This window comes from Schistocerca serialis, chromosome 3 (assembly GCF_023864345.2).
Source record: "Schistocerca serialis cubense isolate TAMUIC-IGC-003099 chromosome 3, iqSchSeri2.2, whole genome shotgun sequence".
NCBI classification, from domain to species: Eukaryota; Metazoa; Arthropoda; class Insecta; order Orthoptera; family Acrididae; genus Schistocerca; species Schistocerca serialis.
In genome coordinates, this window is record NC_064640.1 from 935,039,190 (window position 1) to 935,059,087 (window position 19,898).

At 43.2% G+C, this 19,898-nt stretch overlaps 1 protein-coding gene across 3 annotated transcripts in view; it reads right to left on the reverse strand.

The window, feature by feature from the left end:
* Nucleotides 1-19,898, reverse strand: part of LOC126471213 (PDZ domain-containing protein GIPC3) — a 292,460-nt gene that overhangs the window by 152,954 nt on the left and 119,608 nt on the right. The gene's annotated exons all lie outside the window — the stretch shown is intronic.

Here is a 19,898-nt window from a genome sequence, read left to right on the forward strand (position 1 = left end):
TGCGACGGTTAAAGAAGGGGATGAGGAGGTGAGCATTATGTCTTATATAATAGGCAGCCATATTCGATAACAGGTGAACTGGTCCCCGCAGTGAAAAAGAATATGAAAGAAAACCGATGCTTCATCATGATAAATCTGTTTCTGCATTTTTTACAAATTTTCCGGTCGCTGCTAGTTTCCATCACATCTGGTGTCTCTCTTCGACACCGACTTGGGAATATAGAATATGAGTATCAAGAGCCCAACGTGGAGGCAATTGCACTGAAACAAAGAGCAAGGTCTGTGCTTCAGTTTACAATGAAATATACTGTTCTGTTAAGTTTTGTGTACTTGTACTGGGGAACTTAATTTCCACATATCTCCTACTCTGGAGGCATTATTATCCACCACAGATGATGCAACTGCTGAACACTGCTACTTCTTGATAGAGACATGTGGTGTGCAGCAAATTGACAGAAATAATGAATACTTCAGTTAGATTATACCACAACCCAGCAACCACTTCGGTGAGGAGAAAACATAGCTGAGAAAGTATTCAGGTTGGCCGATTCATTGTTGCTTTCGGAAGACAAGCTAGGTGGTTCTACAGGGATGATCCCCACTTCACGGAAACGTGTGACAGGGTCAACTGAAATGCTGGAATATCACGCACTAGAATCAGGATTCCGCTATAATAGAATAAATCACCAAAGCCCATAGGATTACAAGCAGGGATATTTACAGTTTCTTAGAAGACTTTTGCGTGGTTTCCTTGAAAAGTGGCTCTGAGCACTATGGGACTTAACATCTGTGGTCATCAGTCCCCTAGAACTTAGAACTACTTAAACCTAACTAACCTAAGGACATCACACACATCCATACCCGAGGCAGGATTCGAACCTGCGACCGTAGCAGTTGCGCGGTTCCGGACTAAGCGCCTAGAACCGCTAGACCACCGCTGCCGGCGGTTTCCTTGAAAATATGGATACAAAAATCATCCCTGCCCAAAGCAAAGAATCAAATTACTACTCCTAAATAAACTTGCTGACGAAGGAAAAATCTGAGAGCGGAAATTACTCACACTGTCTTTCTTCAGGATTCCGAAAATATGGAAATCACATCGGGAGGGATCGAGAATGTATGAAGGATAGGCGAGGCCACATGTTGCCAAGGTCGTTTCGACTTCGATGCAGAAGTTTCGCTGCGAAGCCGTTACACATCCTCAATACGGCCCCGATCTCACCCCTCGCGACTTACAAATTTTTGAGTCCCTGAAGAAAGACATTCGGCCGTGCGGGATTAGCCGAGCGGTCTGTTGCGCTGCAGTCATGGACTGTGCGGCTGGTCCCGGCGGAGGTTCGAGTCCTCCCTCGGGCAAGGGTGTGTGTGTTTGTCCTTAGGATAATTTAGGTTAAGTAGTGTGTAAGCTTAGGGACTGATGACCTTAGCAGTTAAGTCCCATAAGATTTCACACACATTTGAACATATTTGAAAGACATTCGTGGCCGTCGGTTTTCTTCGGACGAACAAGTGCACGCCTGGATATAATTGTGGTTCCATACACAACCGTAAACATTTTTTCATAAAAATATTGACCGTCTTGCCTCACAGTGGGATAAATTTATTAACCGTTATGGTGATTAAATTTGAAACAATAAACAGTTTACTTACTTTTTCCAATGTGTTTCGTTTTCATTTGACTGCGCCTTACATATCCCGAGGCGTTCCTTGGCCATACTGCAATACACTGGTCACATACTTTTCCGTTGAGTATTGATCTCTCGTACATGTACAGTGTCATCAGGCATGAAAAAATATCTTGGTTGTTGAAAGAACCGTCCGGTCATTCTGCTAACTATGCCCCGATCCACAGGGGACCACACGACGTCGACCGACCCCAGGTATCAAGCACAGTAACGTAGTGATTAAGACGCTGGCCTGCCAGCCGGGTAGGGGAGAAGGCGTCGAGGTCTTATCTCTATTTAAGTTTCCACTGATTTCATTATCACTTATGCTGTGACCTCGTTCACGATGGTACTTTAAACCTTAAGACTCCTGCCCTCACGGATACTGATTTCATCTTCTAATATGTCACTGACAACATGGAATGGAATGTGGTAGCACATCACTACTTCAGTCGTTAAACGTCGCCTTCGTCACCAAAATTGCAGCAACGATCTTCGACACTGCTGGGGACCAAACCTGGCTCTTCAGTGTGTCAGTCGGACACGCTAACCGCTTGGTGTAGAGTAGAAACGTGACTCGCTATTTCAGGATATGGATTGACTCTGACTAGTCCCTAGCGCTAACCCAGCGGTTTCTAGCGTCACTATAACACTTGTGGATTCGATAGCAGTTTACAGTTCAACGGTTCGCCTTCAGTGACGTTATTAGAGACGAATCAGCAGTTCTACGGTGGATGATAGCATTATTGAAGGAACCATCACAAAATTCGCCGTGTATTGATTAGGAACACAGGTTCTGTTTGTAACTTGGCACATATAAAAGACAAATGCTCCGCAAAAAGCCTGAACAGCTCTCCAGTTTCACGATTAACTCCTTTACTAACAGGCATAAATGACTTCGCTTCATACAGTCTCGAACATCTTAAAACAGAAACACTTCGTTTACTAACGCGCCAGGTGAGGAAAGGAAGATTAGGGCTTTTTAACCGGCCGACGACGATGTCATCAGTGTCAGAAAACAACAAAAACGCGGCCTTTTCAAAGGAACTTCACGAATCCGCTTCACGTTATTTAGGAAACTGCTTCTTTGTTTAATTTTATTTCTGCTCATACATTTTTAGACCTGATACCTAGGCTGTCAAACAGATCAGACAATGCAACGTTATGTCACAAAGCACATATTGATAACCAGTTCATTTTACAGTTATTATATCATAAAGTTCACACTGATTTCTAATATACGTAAAGATGAAGTTATATATGGTGATTATATCGATATATTCTTTATCAAAAACGTTCCTTTGTTCAGGTTTACATTTTACTGTGGAGGCTCTGAAACGTAAGACTAACTTAGAAGTAGCAACTGTTCTAAATTAACAAGCGTGATTTTAATAAGAGAATGTTGTTGTTGTGGTCTTCAGTCCAGAGACTGGTTTGATGCAGCTCTCCATGCTACTCTATCCTGTGCAAGCTGCTTCATCTCCCAGCACCTACTGCAGCCTACATCCTTCTGAATCTGCTTAGTGTATTCATGTCTTGGTCTCCCTCTACGATTTTTACCCTCCACGCTGCCCTCCAATACTAAACTGGTGATCCCTTGATGCCTCAGAACATGTCCTACCAACCGATCCCTTCTTCTAGTCAAGTTGTGCCACAAACTCCTCTTCTCCCCATTTCTATTAAATACCTCCTCATTAGTTATGTGATCTACCCATCTAATCTTCAGCATTCTTCTGTAGCACCACATTTCGAAAGTTTCTATAAGATGATATTAACGTAAAATCTTTAGGTTATTCCACCAAAATCTTTAGGTTATTCCACCACCGATGCGGTCGAGGGACAGAAGCCTCAGAAAACGTCGAGCCTTATGTCACTTTAGAGAAAACATGCAAAACATAAATGCGGTTGACTGGAATAATATTTGAATCCCACTCTCCCGGAATGCGAGCCCACGGTTCGAAGTCACTTGTCGAGTTCCAAACGCAGTAGAAAGTACAGAAGATGTTTTATAAAATAAACTGTAAATATTTAAGATTTGACCTTGATAAACCAGAGACAGCCTTATTTCTGTTTTAGTAAAAGAAGAAACAGACACCCTCACAAGTGGAGGGGACAAGTCTATAGGATTTGTGTCGCCTGTTTTGGATCAGAAACTAAGTAATGGAGGGATGTATAGTACATACTAAGAGGAGCACTGACAGAGTGCAACTTACGAGGCGGTTACTCTGGACTTTCAGATGGCCAGAGACGGTGAACATGTGAAAGACTAGGCGTTTAAGTCCAGTCGTCGAGGAAGTCATTACAGACGGAGCACAAGGTATAATTGGGGAAGGAAATCGGGAGGGCTCTTTCAAAGGAACCATTCCCGCATTTTCTTTAAGAGATTTAGGTAAATAATATGATAGCTAAGTCTTGATATTCGAGCAGGGCTTTGAACCGCCATCCTCCCGAATTACAACTGAGCCGGCCCGCTAGATGATACTGTCAAACCGCGAGTCAGACATCTCCCTATGTGCGACTAGTCAACAGAGACACAAGTTGACGCATATAGGCGCCTTTTGGGAAGGCCTTTGGTATAGTTGGTCCTCGCAGGGCCGTGAACGGCGCTTGCTCTTCAGAATGTGGCAAGAGCGGCAGGCGGTGGCCGCAGCGCAACTTTCACTGGCGGTGAGATTCGCCGTTCCGCGGCGCTACTCCCACTCCCACGCGTTTCTTGCGCGTCACGGCTAACACGGTCCAGCCGGCTACCTTCATTTGGTCACTATTCCTCTCAGGCCTTTGCTCTGACAAGTACGAGATGACAGTGGTCAGCTCCATACCTGACAACTCCTATTGTGAGTTGTTTGGAAAAAGCAAAGAAACACGTATCGAGATGGACCAGGTGCTCACAAAACTGACTGCTGAATACGTACACAAAGGACATACTTTTTCAGTAGTATTACACTAATCTTCCCTCTTCCACCTTCCTCCAAGGCGGAGATAAAGTGCTTCGATATAATAATAATAATAATAATAGTAACTTCCTTACATTAATGCCTAATACTTTGCTTTAGCATAACTTACAAGAATAACAATTGATACGATAGAAAATGTAAGTGCGCACTCGCAGTTATCAGTATTTCACGACCGTGAACACTGGTCTATAGACTATGAATATGCGATCACGTAAATGAGAGGAATACCGTTTCCAGGAAAGTCAGTCTTTCTGTTATTTCTTTCGTTTGTGGACGGCCTTTCCCTTTCTGTCTTGCCTTTATCAATTCCTTGCGGTTTACAGATTCTACCAGTGGACTACAGAATCGTTTCGGCTTTGCTGTGGACAGCCTACGATGCTGTCTGCAGCCGGTCAGCGCACAAGCACACCCAGGTGGCTTAGTCAGTGGCTTCAAGCGATCAGATGAAAATTGCCCAGTCTTAAACATAGCTTGTAATTCTCTAAACCTGCTTGACATTTTTATACTGCTTCCGTGATACTTCATTTTCCGAAAATTATCCAAGAAACTTCGAAGTTGATATAAGTAAAAATATAATCGTCTTTAGTAAAACGTTCTTTGGGGAGGGGCGAGTCGTGTCCAAGAACAACGCATCTCCCCCTCCGCCACTTGGGATCCACGCCTGAAACTGACAACAGTCGCAGAGAAAGATCGTTATATTGGACTTACTGATGTATAGATTTCTGTCCAGTATATGTAACTGGCTGCGGAAAATTGTTGGACTGCAAATCCAAAGCGGAGACTAATTCAAAGGGTTGCAGGTTGATCTGCAATTGATAACAGGAATTTTTTTTCATAAAAAAACAATAACTGAAATTACACCGTGTCCGCCTCTGTAGTTTAGCCGTTGGAGGATCCAGGTTGAATTCCGATTATCTCCTGGGTTTTTCGGTAGGTGGTGTGATGCAACGTGAGGTCAGTTGAATAGTTACTCGCTGGCAACACTGGCTCTAAGGTTCGAAAAGCTGGCAACGAGTGAAGAAACTGTATCCAAATGACGTCACTGGCAGAGGATGGCATGACAGCCGGGACGTGTGGTTAGTTAATTTTAAAAGTTGCACCGTGGTTAAATTTTTACGTAAAACTTTAAGTCCCCCTACGATCGGTTGAGTGAGATAGTTCTTTGGAAGGGGGAAGGCTAGATCATATCACCTCCGATTAACATCACACCTATCTCACAAGGGAACCTCCCCAACGCACCCCCGTCAGATTTAGTTATAAGTTCGCACAGTGGATAGGCCTTGATAAACTGAACACAGATGAATTGAGAAAACAGGAAGAAGTTGTGTGTAACTGTGAAAAAATAAGCAAAATATACAAACTGAGTAGTTCATGGGCGACATAGGCCACATTATGGACGCTGTCAACTCAGGAGCGCCGTGGTCTCGTGGTAGTGTGAGCAGCTGCAGAAGGAGAGGTCCTTGGTTCAAGTCTTCCCTCGAGTGAAAATTTTACTTTCTTTATTTTTGCATAGTTATTATCTGTTCGTTCGTTCATTGACGTCTCTGTTCACTGTAATAAGTTTAGTGTCTGTGTTTTGCGACCGCATCGCAAAACCGTGCGATTAGTAGACGAAAGGACGTGCCTCTCCAATGGGAACCGACAAGATTTGATCGCAAGGTCATAGGTCAACCGATTCATCCACAGGAAAACACATCTGATATATTCTATACGACACTGGTGACGGCATGTGCGTCACATGACAGGAATATGTTGTCGAACCACCTAACTTGTACACTTGGCGAATGGGTAAAAAGATTCTTCTACCTTGCCCGATTTAGGTTTTCTTGTGAATGTGATAATCACTCCCAAAAAGTGATGAAAACATAAGAGTTTGTCACATAAACTGAAAATAAAAAATTAAACTTTTCACTCGATGGAAGATTTGAACGAAGGACCTTTCGTTACGCAGCTGATCACGTTACCACGAGACCACGGCGCTCCTGCGTTTACACTGTCCTTGATGTTGCCTATCTTGCTATGAACTACTCAGTTTGTATATTTTGCTCATTTTTTCACAGTTCCACACAACTTCTTCCTGTTTTCTCAATTGATCTGTGTTCAGTTTATCAAGGCCTATCCACTGTGCCAACTTATAACTAAATCTGTGGGGGGTGCGATGGGGAGGTTCCCTTGTCAGTACTGTCGGTTTGATACTAACCTACTGGGTGATGGCTCTATTTCTTGTTATGGTATTCGTCCAATCTCTTTTTAATTAATACATCCCTGCTTTGATACTAACGTACTTTAATCAATATATGCCTTACCAGCTTCACAACTGCGATTTCAGTTATCATACTGTACGTGTTCCTACACAGACAAGAAAGCTGTAGGTTTCCGATGGTTCCACTACATCGCTTTGGGCCACATAGATTTCCCTGAACAGCCCATGAACACTTTCTTCCCCATTCACGAAAGGAGCTAATGCTGCGTTCATTTAACCTCGCTGTCGACTCTGACCTCCTTCCTTCTAACTTCAAATATCAATATCCACGTCTGTTTTCCTCTTTATTCGTGGGTGGTTCATTACAATCTGTTCTATTAAAAATGCAATCAGTAGCAATATTCTAGTTTAACGGTACAATCACGTTCTTATTTCTCTTAAACACTATCCTATTGCCGGCCGGAGTGACCGAGAGGTTCTAGGCGCTACAGTGTGGAACCGCGCGACCGCTAAGGTCGCAGGTTCGAATCCTGCCTCGGGCATGGATGTGTGTGATGTCCTTAGGTTAGTCAGGTTTAAGTAGTTCTAAGTTCTAGGAGACTGATGACCTCAGAAGTTAAGTCTCATAGTGCTCAGAGCCATTTGAACCATTTTTGAACTTTCCTGTTCATTTTGCTACATCACTGTATCCATAAATCCACTTTCCCTTCTTCATACGATACTTTTTCAGGCTGAACTGTTTCAGTACGGAAATACGAAACAGTTTGAGCGTGTGTGGCTCGGTAGCTCCATAGATAATTGTCAGACAATGAAAGCAAAATTACAATCAACTGAGTACGAGAAGAGTAATTATAGTTTTTTAGTTTCGTTCTTTGTTTTCAGACGCCACACATACATCACAACTCCACCATCACCACTACCTCACCACCACCACCAGCAGGACCAACAACAACAACATGGATTCACATCGTAAATTTCAAATTTCCACTCATATTATGAGTGGTCTAAATATCTGGTCGCAGCTCCGTGCCTCCGAGAAGGCTGACATTACCTGTAGATGTGATTTCGACCACAATATGAGATGGAATATTTGGGATGACATGTGGGAGTGTTCTGCTGTCGCTTGCAGTTGTCTTCCTCAGATGGTAGCTGGACTGAGATCGTTTTTGCAGGAAGAACGGCATTTACTTCACATGGATCTTTTAGATACCATGATTAACAGCGTCAGTACACTGGTAAGCCGAAACATTATGAGCACTGCCCACTACGCCTCGTGGCTTTCTGGGCACGCGACGCGGTAACAAAAGTATATAAGCGGATCAGACATGGACGGCGGATCACACTAGCGAACATATGGGTTTCAAATGGGGAAATACATTGAGATAAGCGACTGTAATAAAGAGCAGATTATTATTACACAGAGCCTGTGAACGAGTAGGTCGAAAACGGCGAAGCTGGTCGAATGTTCACGTGCTACTATCGTGAGCATCTACGGAAAGAGGTAGAACTGTGAAACTACCACTAGGCGCTAAATGGTTGGACGTCCACGACTCTTCACAGAACGTGGGATTCGGAGGCTTGTCTGATCTGTAAAGTAGGTTAGATGGTGTCCTGTGGCATCTCTGCCGAAAGAGCACAATGCTGGTGCAAGCACAATTGTTTCGGAGCACACCGTTCATCGTATATTGTTGAACATGGAGCTCCACGGCAAACCACCCCTATGTTCACATGTTGACCCAACGACATCGTCAGTTACGACTGCAATGGGCAGAGGACCATCGGGATTCGACCGTCGACTAATGGAAACTGTCTTCTCTTCGGATGAATCACGTTTTTGCTACACTAAGTCTATGGTCGTATCCACAAACACCGTTATTGAGGTGAACTGCGGCTTGAAACGTGCAGCACGCCACGGACGCAGGCTGATGGGAGCAGTTTATGCTACGATATACATTCTCCTGCGCTTGCATGGGACCTGTGGCGGTAATCGAAGATACCATGTCAGCTGCGGACCATCTGCATCCCTTCATGCTTGATGTCTTCACCGACGGCGATGTCATCTTGCAACAGTATAATTAATTGTCCATGTCTCGGTGCCAGAATCGTGCTAGAGTGGTTTGAGGAGCATTATAGTGAGCTCACGTTGATGTCTCGGCGACCAAATTCGCCTGAGATACAGCCTATCGATCGCTACCGTGCGCCATCACCATGTACTCAAATTACCAGCCCATTATTTACGAGAACTACATGACCTGTGCGTAGACTTCTAGTGCTACATACCTCCAAAAACCTACTAACAAACTGTCGGATCCCTGATTCGCAGAATCAGTTATGTGTTTCGTTCCAGAGACGGACAAACAAGATATTAAGCAGGTGGTTATAATGTTTTGACTCATCTGTGTACACAGGGTGTCCCAGAAGGAATGGTCAATATTCAGGGATATGACTAGAATGCTCTTTTGAAATAAAAAGCTTCCGATATAGAAATCCACCATGACGGAGCCACTCAACATTTTACCCGACATATAAGGGAACATCTCAACAGCAATTACCTTAATCGCTGGTTTGGTCGTGGTAGTACAATTAACTGGCCACCAACATCGCCAGACCTTACACTATCAGACTTTTGTTTATGGTGCTGGATCGAGTCTGAGATGTGCAAATGAGCCGGCCGTAGTGGCCGAGCGTTTCTAGGCGCGTCAGTCTGGAACCGCGCGACCGCTACGGTCGCAAGTTCGAATCCTGCCTCGGGCATGGATGTGTGTGATGTCCTTAGGTTAGTTAGGTTTAAGTAGTTCTAAGTTCTAGGGGACTGATGATCTCAGATGTTAAGTCCCATAGTGCTCAAAGCCATTTGAACCATTTGTGCAAATGAAAAGTGAATACACGAGATGAACTTATTGGTCGCATCATCGACACTGTTTCCCTCAACAGGGAACGTGCAGAGGCACTCAAACAAAGAAGACATGTTCTCCCGAGAGTAAACGCTGAAGTTGATGGTGGATTATTGGAACATTTATTGTGAACTGAGCAACAGCTGTAATGTGACGGTAGTGTTTAAAAGTGAATGTCTTAAAAATACTTATTTTTCAACTGATACTTTGTAAAACGGATGTTGCAAAATTTACTAACTGTTGTACATACGTTCACATGTAAACCTGACATTAAATTGAATAACAAAGGAAATAAATAACAATGTACATTACATGTGCTCTATTTGCCTCATGGCCGAGCGGTTCTAGGCACTTCAGTCTGGAACCCCGCGACCGCTACGGTCGCAGGTTCGAATCCTGCATCGGGCATGGATGTGTGTGATGTCCTTAGGTTTAAGTAGTTCTAAGTTCTAGGGGACTGATGACCTCAGAAGTTAAGTCCCATAATGCTCAGAGCCATTTTTTATTTGCCTCAAATGATCGTTTCTGTCATATCTGTGAGTAATGATCATTCCTCCTGGGACAGCCTGTATCTGCACGGGGTAATTGGACTTAGTTTTGCACTATACCAAACAAACACTTCTATTTTGTTCATTTCAGATATGTTGTACCTTTGAAAATATCAGGGGCGATCAAAGAGTTTCCGTTCCAAGGCCATGCAGTCAAGAATGGGTATGCCAATCAGGCAAAATCGCCGTGAGCATTGAGGCAACATCCCACCGACGCACCAGATTGAAGATACCCGTTTGATAAAGCATCGTGTCCTGCTGCATAAGGAAGTCCGTGACTGCCTGCTGCACATCCTCGTCCAGCAGGAATAGTAGACCCGTCATGGCCTTTCTGAGGGACCGAAGCCGTGATAAGAACTTGAAGGTGGGTGCACGACTGTCTCACACTTGAGTTGGTGTTAACTTCTGCATTACGATATTTGCGATATGAGGAGGTTCAAAAATGTTCAAATGTGTGTGAAATCTTATGGAACTTAACTGCTAAGGTCATCAGTCCATAAGCTTACACACTACTTAACCTCTAAGGACAAACACATACACCCATGCCCGAGGGAGGACTCGAACCTCCGCCGGGACCAGCCGCACAGTCCATGACTGCAGCGCCTAAGACCGCTCAGCTAACTCCGCGCGGCGATATGGGGAGGTGCGTTATAATGAAGCAGCATCACCCCTTGTCGCAGTTTTCCCCGACGGACATGCTGTCCCGTCAACCATTTTCACTCTCCGATGGATATCTACAAGTGTTTGTCCTTCGGCAGCCAAGAAAAGAATACCAGCAAGTTAATCCTGTTTGGACGCATTTGGTAATAACGTCGTCACAGTTCACATTTCTGCATTTACGGCACGCCCGTCGGAAATACACGAATACCACACTAATCCCTTGCCTACATGTCGGTACTCATATACTCGTATCGAGAGTCGTGCTCCGTTGTATAACGCTGCAGCAACGCCCTCAAAAACGTTTTGGTCTCTTCTTATAGATTCTTTGTCTGAAACTGTGTTTTCATACTTCTCTCATTTCGTATCTTGGTTATTATCCAAACAAATGTCGAAGTTACAGATATAACGTGGTTTTTGTTCATTTGTGCAACAAAGGAAATTATATTTTTTCCCAACACTTAGCAAATTTTATGTCTCTCTCATTATTGTAAGTGTCCTAGATTATGCGTTAGACTTCTGTACTCCTGAAGATGGAGAACATTTCTAAACAAATAGCAACGAAGTACAGTAGTTACGAAGGAAATATAACTTCTGATTTTCCTTTAATTTGTTGTTTAATGTTTCGTAAACTAAAATGGGAGTCCCTGGAGGAAAGTCGACGTTCTTTTCGCGAGGTAGATCTGCAGAATTTTAGGGAACCGGCATTTGAGGCCGACTTCAGATCGATTCTACTGCCGCCAACGTTGTCGTTGGTGTTGTTGTTATTGTGGTCTCTAGTGTCTCAAGTCCGACGACTGGTTTGCTGCAGCTCTCCACGCTACTCGATCCTGCGCAAGCCTCTTCATCTCCGAATAACTAAAGCAACCTACGTCCTTCTGAATCTACTTACTGTATTCATCTTTTGGTCTTCCTGTACGATTTCTATCCCCTCACTTCCCTGCAGTACTAAACTTGTGGTCCCTTGGTGTCTCAAAAAGTGTTCTACGAAACGATTCCTTTTTTTGATTCAAGTTGTGCCACAAATTTATTATATCCCCAATTCTGCTCAGTACTTCCACATTAGCTGCGCGATCTACCCATCTAATTCTTCTGTAACACCACATTTCGAAAGCTTCTCTAAGCTGTTTACCGTTCGTGTTTCACTTCCATACAGGTTCACACTCAAGACAAATACTCTGAGAAAAGACTTCCTAACACTTAAATCTATATTCGATGTTAACAAGTTTCTCTTTTTCAGAAACAATTTTCTTGCCATTACCAGTCTACATTTTACATCTTCTCTACTTCGGCCTTCATCAGTTATTTTGCTGCCAAATAGCAAAACTCATGTACTACTTTTAGTGTCTCGTTTCTAATCTGATTTCCTCAGCATCGCTTGATTTAATTCGAATATTCTTCTAATGCTTTTGTTGATGATAATCTTGTACCCTCCTTTCAAGACGCTGTCCATTCCGTTCAACTCATCTTCCAGGTCTTTTTCTGTCCCTGGCAGAATTACAATGTGATCGTCAAACCTCAAAGTTTTTATTTCTTCTCCCTGGACTTTAATTCCTTCTCCAAAGTTTTCTTTGGTTTTCTTTACTGTTTGCTCAATGTACATTGGGGATTGGCAACAACCCTGTTTCACATTCTTCTCAACCTCTGCTTCTCTTTCATGCCTCTGGGTTCTTACAACTGCCGTCTAGTTTCTGCACCAGTTGTAAATAGTCTTTCGGTCCCTGTATTTCACCCCTGCTGCCTTCAGAATTTTAAAGAGAATATTCCAGTCAACACCGTCAAAAGCTTTCTCTGAGTCTACAAACGCTATACACGTAGGTTTGCCTCTCCTTAGCCCATCTTCCAGGAGAAGTCGCAAGGTCAGTATTGCCTCGCGTCCTCCTACATTTCTCCGGAATCCAATATGATTTTCCCCGAGGTCGGCTTCTACCAGTTTTTCCATTCTGCTGTAAGGAATTCCCCTTACTATTTTGCAAACATGACTTATTAAACTGACAGTACGGTAATATTCACACCTGTCAGCACCTGCTTTCTTTGGCCGTTGGAATTGCTACATTCTTCTTGAGGTCTGAGAGTATTTCGCATGTCTCATACATCTTGCACACCAGATGGAAGAATTTTGTCGTGGCTGGCCCTGCTAAGGCCTCCAGTAGTTCTGACAGACTGTCGTCTACTTCTGCGGCCTAGATTCGAAGTAGGTCTTTCAGTGCTCTGTCAAATTGTTCTCGCAGTATCGTATCTCCCTTTCTTCTCTATAATACTGCCTTCAAATTCATTTCCCTTGCATAGGCATTTTACAAACGCCTTCCACCTTTCAGCTTTCCCTTCTTTGTTAAGGACTGGTTCTCCACCTGAGCTCTTGATAGTCATGCATCTCCTTCTCTTTTCTCCACATGTCTCTTTAAATTTCCTGTAGGCGGTATCTACCTTTCCTCCAGTGAAATATGCTTCTAACATTTGTTGCATTTTTAAATTTTCTTCCTTCATCAATTAAATTCAGTATCGCCTCTACTATGCAAGGATTTCTACTACGCCTTGTCTTTTTACCTCTATGATCCTTTGCTGCCTTCACTGTTTCAGCTCTCAAAACTACAAATTCGTCTTCTACTGTATTACTTTCTCTTGTTCTAGTCAAGCGATGCCTAATGCTCTCTCTGAAACTCTCAACAATCTCTCGTCCTTTCAATTTATCCAGATCTCATAGTCTTAATTTCCAACATATTTACAATTTCTTTAGTTTTAATCTACAGTTCATAACCAATAAATTGTGGTTAGAGTCCACATCTGCCCCTGGAAATGTCTTACAATTTAAAATCTGTTTCCGAAATCCCTGTCTTACCTTTATATAACCAGTCTGAATCCTTCAGGTGTCTCCAGGTCTCTTCTACGTATACACCCTTCTTTCATGTTTCTTAAACCAAGTGTTCGCGATGGTTGAATAATGCTTTCTGCAAGATTCTACCAGGCAGCTTGCTCTTTCATTCCTTTCCCCCAGTCCACGTTCACGTATTATTTTTTCTTCTCTTCCTTTTCCTGCTATCGAATTCCAGTCCCCCATCACAAATAAACTTTCGTCTTTCTTAACTACCTGAATATTTTCTGTTATCTCGTAATAGATGCCTACAATCTTTTCGTCATCTGTGGAGCTAGTTGGCATATAAACTTTTACTACTGTAGTGGATATTGGTTTAGTGTCTATCTTGGTTACGATAATGCATTCACTATGCTGTTCATAGTAACTTACCCGAATTCCTATTTTCTTTTTCATTATTAAACCTACTCCTGCATTACCCGTGTCTAATTTTGTGTTTATAATCCTGTTTATCACCTGACCACAAGTCCTATCCCTCCTGCCAGCGAACTTAACTAATTCCCACTATATCTAACTTCAACTTACCCATTTCCCTTTTTAAATTTTTTAACCTACCTGCCCGGTTAAGGGATCTAATATTGCACGCTCTAAACCCGTAGAACGCCAGTTTCGCTTCTCGCCGACGTACATTTCACGTAAGGACCACGGAGATAAGATGCGAGAAGCTAGGGCCCGTTAGGAGGCTTTTAGACAGTCCTTTTTTCTCACTCTATTTCCCAATGGAACAGAAGACTATATATGTAGATGTAGAATACTTTACCACACATACTAGTAGAAGCATGGCCGGTGGCAAGGGGGGCGGGCTATGAGGGCTATAGCCCCCCCCCCCCCCATGGAGTATCATAATTACACTGGATAAAATGACTTCAGAAATCAGCGAATACATTACTCCAACAGATTCAATCTTTTTTTAAATGAGGGTGTAGCAATATAGCTTATAATGTATTTCAAACACATTTTAACAAAAGAATAAGAGTGGAAAATAGCTTACTATCTAAACCAATAAATATCATTTTACTAAAAATAGGCGTCTTATTATTTATTAAAACACATTTTTTACCCTGAACTCCAAAACATTTACCAAAAACTACTTTAAGCAACACAAAATTTTACCAAACTCTCCTTTTGTTAAGCGATATTCCATTCCCCCAAACCCCCTCCCATTAGCCCTCCCCCCCCCCCCCTCCCTGCCTTGACCAACTTCTAGAATCGCCCCTGAATAGAAGTACTGAATGTTTGTTTACAAATCTACGGGCAGTGAAGCGCAGAGAACAATAATCCAAATATTTTCAAACGTATTATCAGCTCTCACGTTCGAAAGCAGCATATAAGTCAGGTTCGACGCTGGCACAATTAGTCACGTGTAATCACATAACAAAATCAAGTAGTTAATAACTTTTCTCGTGTCTAGTGAAACAATATTTCTTGCAGACAGACTGCAATGGTTGTTTTCATTCATGTATCACAGTGATAGTCAGGGTAAAATGCAACTGAAGTAAAAAGTTAACAATATGCTATAATTACCCAGTAACTGCCGATTCATATCCTTTCTACCGAACCAGGATGAGACGTTTGCGCTTCTACACTTGCGTGCTTGGGAAATTCGCGTATGCGTCAGTGCTTACGCAATGGCATGCAGACTTGGCGAGCGAAGCTTTTGTAACACCTCAGCTAAGGAACAGATGGTGCTGAGTAAGACAACAGGTGCTGTTTTTAAATTCTACGTGCTCTTTTTCTTCGACCGAGATGCTTCAATTGGGTTATTGCTGTTCTATTGCGCGGAGAGCAACAAATGGGTGCAGACCACTGTCACTTTGACTTTTCATAATGCTACACAAGTTTCCTCGTATTTTATACTCCAGAAATACGAAATTTCTGAAAGTATTTTGTCCTTATGGGCAAGCTGATATTTGAAGTCCTTGAAGCGGCAGTTTGTGGGTAACGAGCTCGACACTATTTTTCCTACAACCGTACTATCAGAACATTCAAATGGTTCTAGAGCACCTACCAACTTTCAGCAGCAAAACCACACGAAGGGAGCTCCATAAGCAGGGAACAGCAGGACGTGGTATAATCCAAAACCAGTCATTAATAGGAACAGGAAAAAAAGTTTTATTTTACGTCAAAATTCAGTGCTATTTTTTGCCATTTTCGGTGCTATCTCTTGCCAAATTCACTGCTTTTTTGCAGCCAAATTAGTTTCTTTTGCCAGTTTCACTGTTTTTTGGTAATTTCGATTTTATCTTTTTGCTATTTTAAAATTTAGGTGGTATTTTACCTAATTTTGTTGGCATTTTTTCCAATTTTGGTGCTTTTTGTGCCAGTTGCGGTGCTATTTTGTGCCAATTTCGGTGTTACTTTATGTCAGTTTTGTTGTTATTTTCCGGTGCTGCTCTTTTGCCAAATTCGATGTTACATTTTGCCAGCTTTGGTCTTACTTTTTTCCAGATTTGGTGTTACTTTTTTTTGCTAGATTCGTAAATCCTTTTTTTGCCAGATTCGATCTTACTTTTTTTGCCAGATTCAGTGTTTCTTTTCACAATTTCAGTTGTTTCCCAAAGTCGCAGTAATTTTTTTCCACTTTCAGTGCGTTTGTTGCCACATTCGTTTTATGCCAATTTCTGTGCTATTTTTTGCTGTTTTTTGCCATTTTCGGTGCTGTTTCTGACGTCACATCATAGTTCATTACGCTGTAAATTAACTGTCCTTTAAGATGCTGCACGAACCTCAGCTTTGAGGGAAAAAGAAAGCATGATGCACTTTCCACATTCTACAACTATCAATTACGAATACTGATAAACTGTCATCCTCTGATTAAGAACATTTTTTATACGGGAAAATCATAAATTTCACGATATTCTGTAAAATCGCCGATTTTGTGTTATTTTGCTGTAAACAGCTGATTTCACGTTATTTTTCGCCTTATTGTTTCCGCGAAATTTTCCTGTCTCTGGTCATCAAAAATGGTTCAAATCGCTCTGAGCACTATGGGACTTAACATCTATGGTCATCAGTCCCCTAGAACTTAGAACTACTTAAACCTAACTAACCTAAGGACATCACACGACACCCAGCCATCACGAGGCAGAGAAAATCCCTGACCCCGCCGGGAATCGAACCCGGGAACCCGGGCGTGGGAAGCGAGAACGCTACCGCACGACCACGAGATGCGGGCTCTCTGGTCATCAGTTATGCAAATGACCGTAACAGAAAAACGTGGTGCCGAAGCCATAAACCTGGACTATGGAGCAGTGGAAGAAAATCATATGGTCGGATGACTCTTGTTTCACACTGTTTCCAAATTCTATACGAGTTTACGTCGCAAGAGTGAAACTTGACGGGGGTTTGTCGATGATTTGAACAGCCATAGCGTGGTATTCCATGGCCCCCATGGTTACTCTGCAAGGTCGCAATACTGCCAAGGAATTAACTGACCATTGTGGCTGGTCTATACCATGGTACGATATTTGTTCCCCAGTGGCGATCCTGTGTTCCAAGACGACAGGGCTCGTACTCACACAGCTTGCATCGCCCAGGACTGGTTTTGTGAAAACAAGACTGGATTGTTCGTATCCCCCATGACCAGCACAGTCCCCAGATCTCAATATTAATGAGTCTTTGTGGTCTACTTTGGAGAGAAGGGAGCTTCATCGTTATCCACCTACATCAAAAGGTTCAAATGGCTCTGAGCACTATGGGACTTAACATCTGAGGTCATCAGTCTCCTAGAACTTAGAACTACTTACACCTAACTAACCTAAGGACATCACACACATCCATGCCCGAGGCAGGATTCGAACCTGAAACCGTAGCGGTCACGCGGTTCCAGACTGAACCGCCTATAACCGCTCGGCCACATCGGCCGGCTAACTCACCTACATCATCGTTACGTAAACGCGCCACTATTTTGCAGGGGGAATGGTGCAAGATTCTCTGGAAAACATTACAAGCACTCTAATTACCCAATCCGAGACGACTGGAAGCTGTTCTGAATGCCAACGGGTTTGCAGCACCACATAAGGCATCGTAATGTGCCGTGTTTTTCGCGTTTCCATAATTTTGTCCAACCCCAGTACCAGTCACGTTGCTACATGAGACTCTTCTGCCCTAATATTCGGCCAATATGTGGCTCTTCAAACAGCTAGTACAGGTCTTCTTTTCTTCTTCGTCCCCATTTATCTTCCATGGTATTTTAGACGGATCCATAGAGCTTTCGAAGCGCCTCCATTTCAAGGCACAGATTGATTCTTCAGTTGCTGATGTCGCCCATGTTTCACAACTCTATACAAGTACCGCTCGTACTAGTGTTGTGTACAGCTGGATCTTATTCTTTTGCGATATCAGTCGTGACTATTCTGAATAAACTGTCCAGACTAAAGAACATTCGATTATCGTTCATTATTCGTTGACGCACTTCTTTCATCACTTCACTTTTAGTATTCATTACGAACTCGTTCAAAGGTGTGCCCGTCAACAACAATGGAAGGAAGATGAGCTTGACGGAGCGATACAACGAAATTTTTTGTTTTGTCGTCATTCACCACCTGCCAAGTTTTCTTAACTGTGGAGAAATTGTGAAGTATCGGCGAGTATTTGCTCCAGATTGTCACCAACAATCACAACATAGTTAGCAAATGCCAGGATTGTGTCTGTTTCCACCATCTGAATTTTTCTGATTCGACCAGAGACACGGTTTACTTTTTCGAAGGGTAAGCTGAATAGTTTTGGCCCCAATGCATCTCCTTGTCTGAGTCAGATTCGACTACTGGGGGGCGGCGATAGTTGGTTGCCGAACCGTACTTGACAAATTGACTGAGAGCAAGACGCTGCAATTCGTCGGATATATTTCGATGGGATGTCAAATTCCTCTACCGCTTTCCGTAACATGGAGCGGTCAGTGCCCCGGCAGGACACACTTGGTAGCTGTATACCTTAAACTTTACCGCGAGTCCAATCACGATAACATTTAGCAGACCTTCTCGCATTTAAGAGTGAACTGGGAGCTAAAAGAAGTTGTGACTCTGTCCCAATGCGAATTCGTTTGCAGCCAGTGTCGGTACAGATCGGAAAAGAGTGATCCGGGCTAAGCTCCAAATGGAGATGTAAATTACAAAAAATGGCTCTGAGCACTATGGGACTTAACCTCTGAGGTCTTCAGTCCCCTAGAACTTAGAACTACTTAAACCTAACTAACATAAGGACAGCACACACATCCATGCCCGAGGCAGGATTCGAACCTGCGACCGTAGCGGTCGCGCGGTTCCAAACTGTAGCGCCTAGAACCGTTCGGCCACTCCGGCCGGCATGTAAATTACAAACAAGTCTGCTGTTAAATAACATGTCACAGAGTCTGTGGTGCAGCTTGCATTTCACGGTGTTCTCAGAACAGCACAAGACCTCCTTGAAATTACCGAGCGAGGTGGCGCAGTGGTTAGCACACTGGACTCGCAATCGGGAGGACGACGGGTCAATCCCGCGCCCGGTCATCCTGATTTAGATTTTCCGTGATGTCCCCAAATCGCCTCAGGAAAATGCCGGGATGGTTCCTCTGAGAGGCCACGACCGACTTCCTTCCCCATTCTTTCCTACTCCGATGAGACCGATGACCTCGCTGTCTGGTCCCCTCCTCCAAATCAACCAGCCAACCAACCTCCTGGAAAACTGACCGAAATTAACTTATTTTACGGCGTCCTGTTCAATCGAGCTGTGATAAAGTTTGCCCCTGTAGGCATTACTAGGTGTTGCATCGTAACGCTACAGGCAAGGGCTTACCAGCGCTCATACTGGAGAGCTAAAAACGGGCGGTGATTACTGGACTCGCACTCGTTAGGAGCGAGGCTAAGGGCTCTGAGCTAGTGCTTCGTAACTAATGATCACCATGTCGATGTCGTGTTAGACAAATATCTTCCTTTCTAACGGGAAACGACTTTGGTGACCCCAGTATGGTACTAATAAGAAAATTCACGCAAGAAGATTCGCTAAGAAAATAAAGGGAAATAACTTTTAACGTTGAAAACAATTTGGAACACAATGTTGGTTACATAAGACACTAAAATTCACACTATTACTGTCAGCATAATCTAAGCGGCACAGACAAAAATAAAAG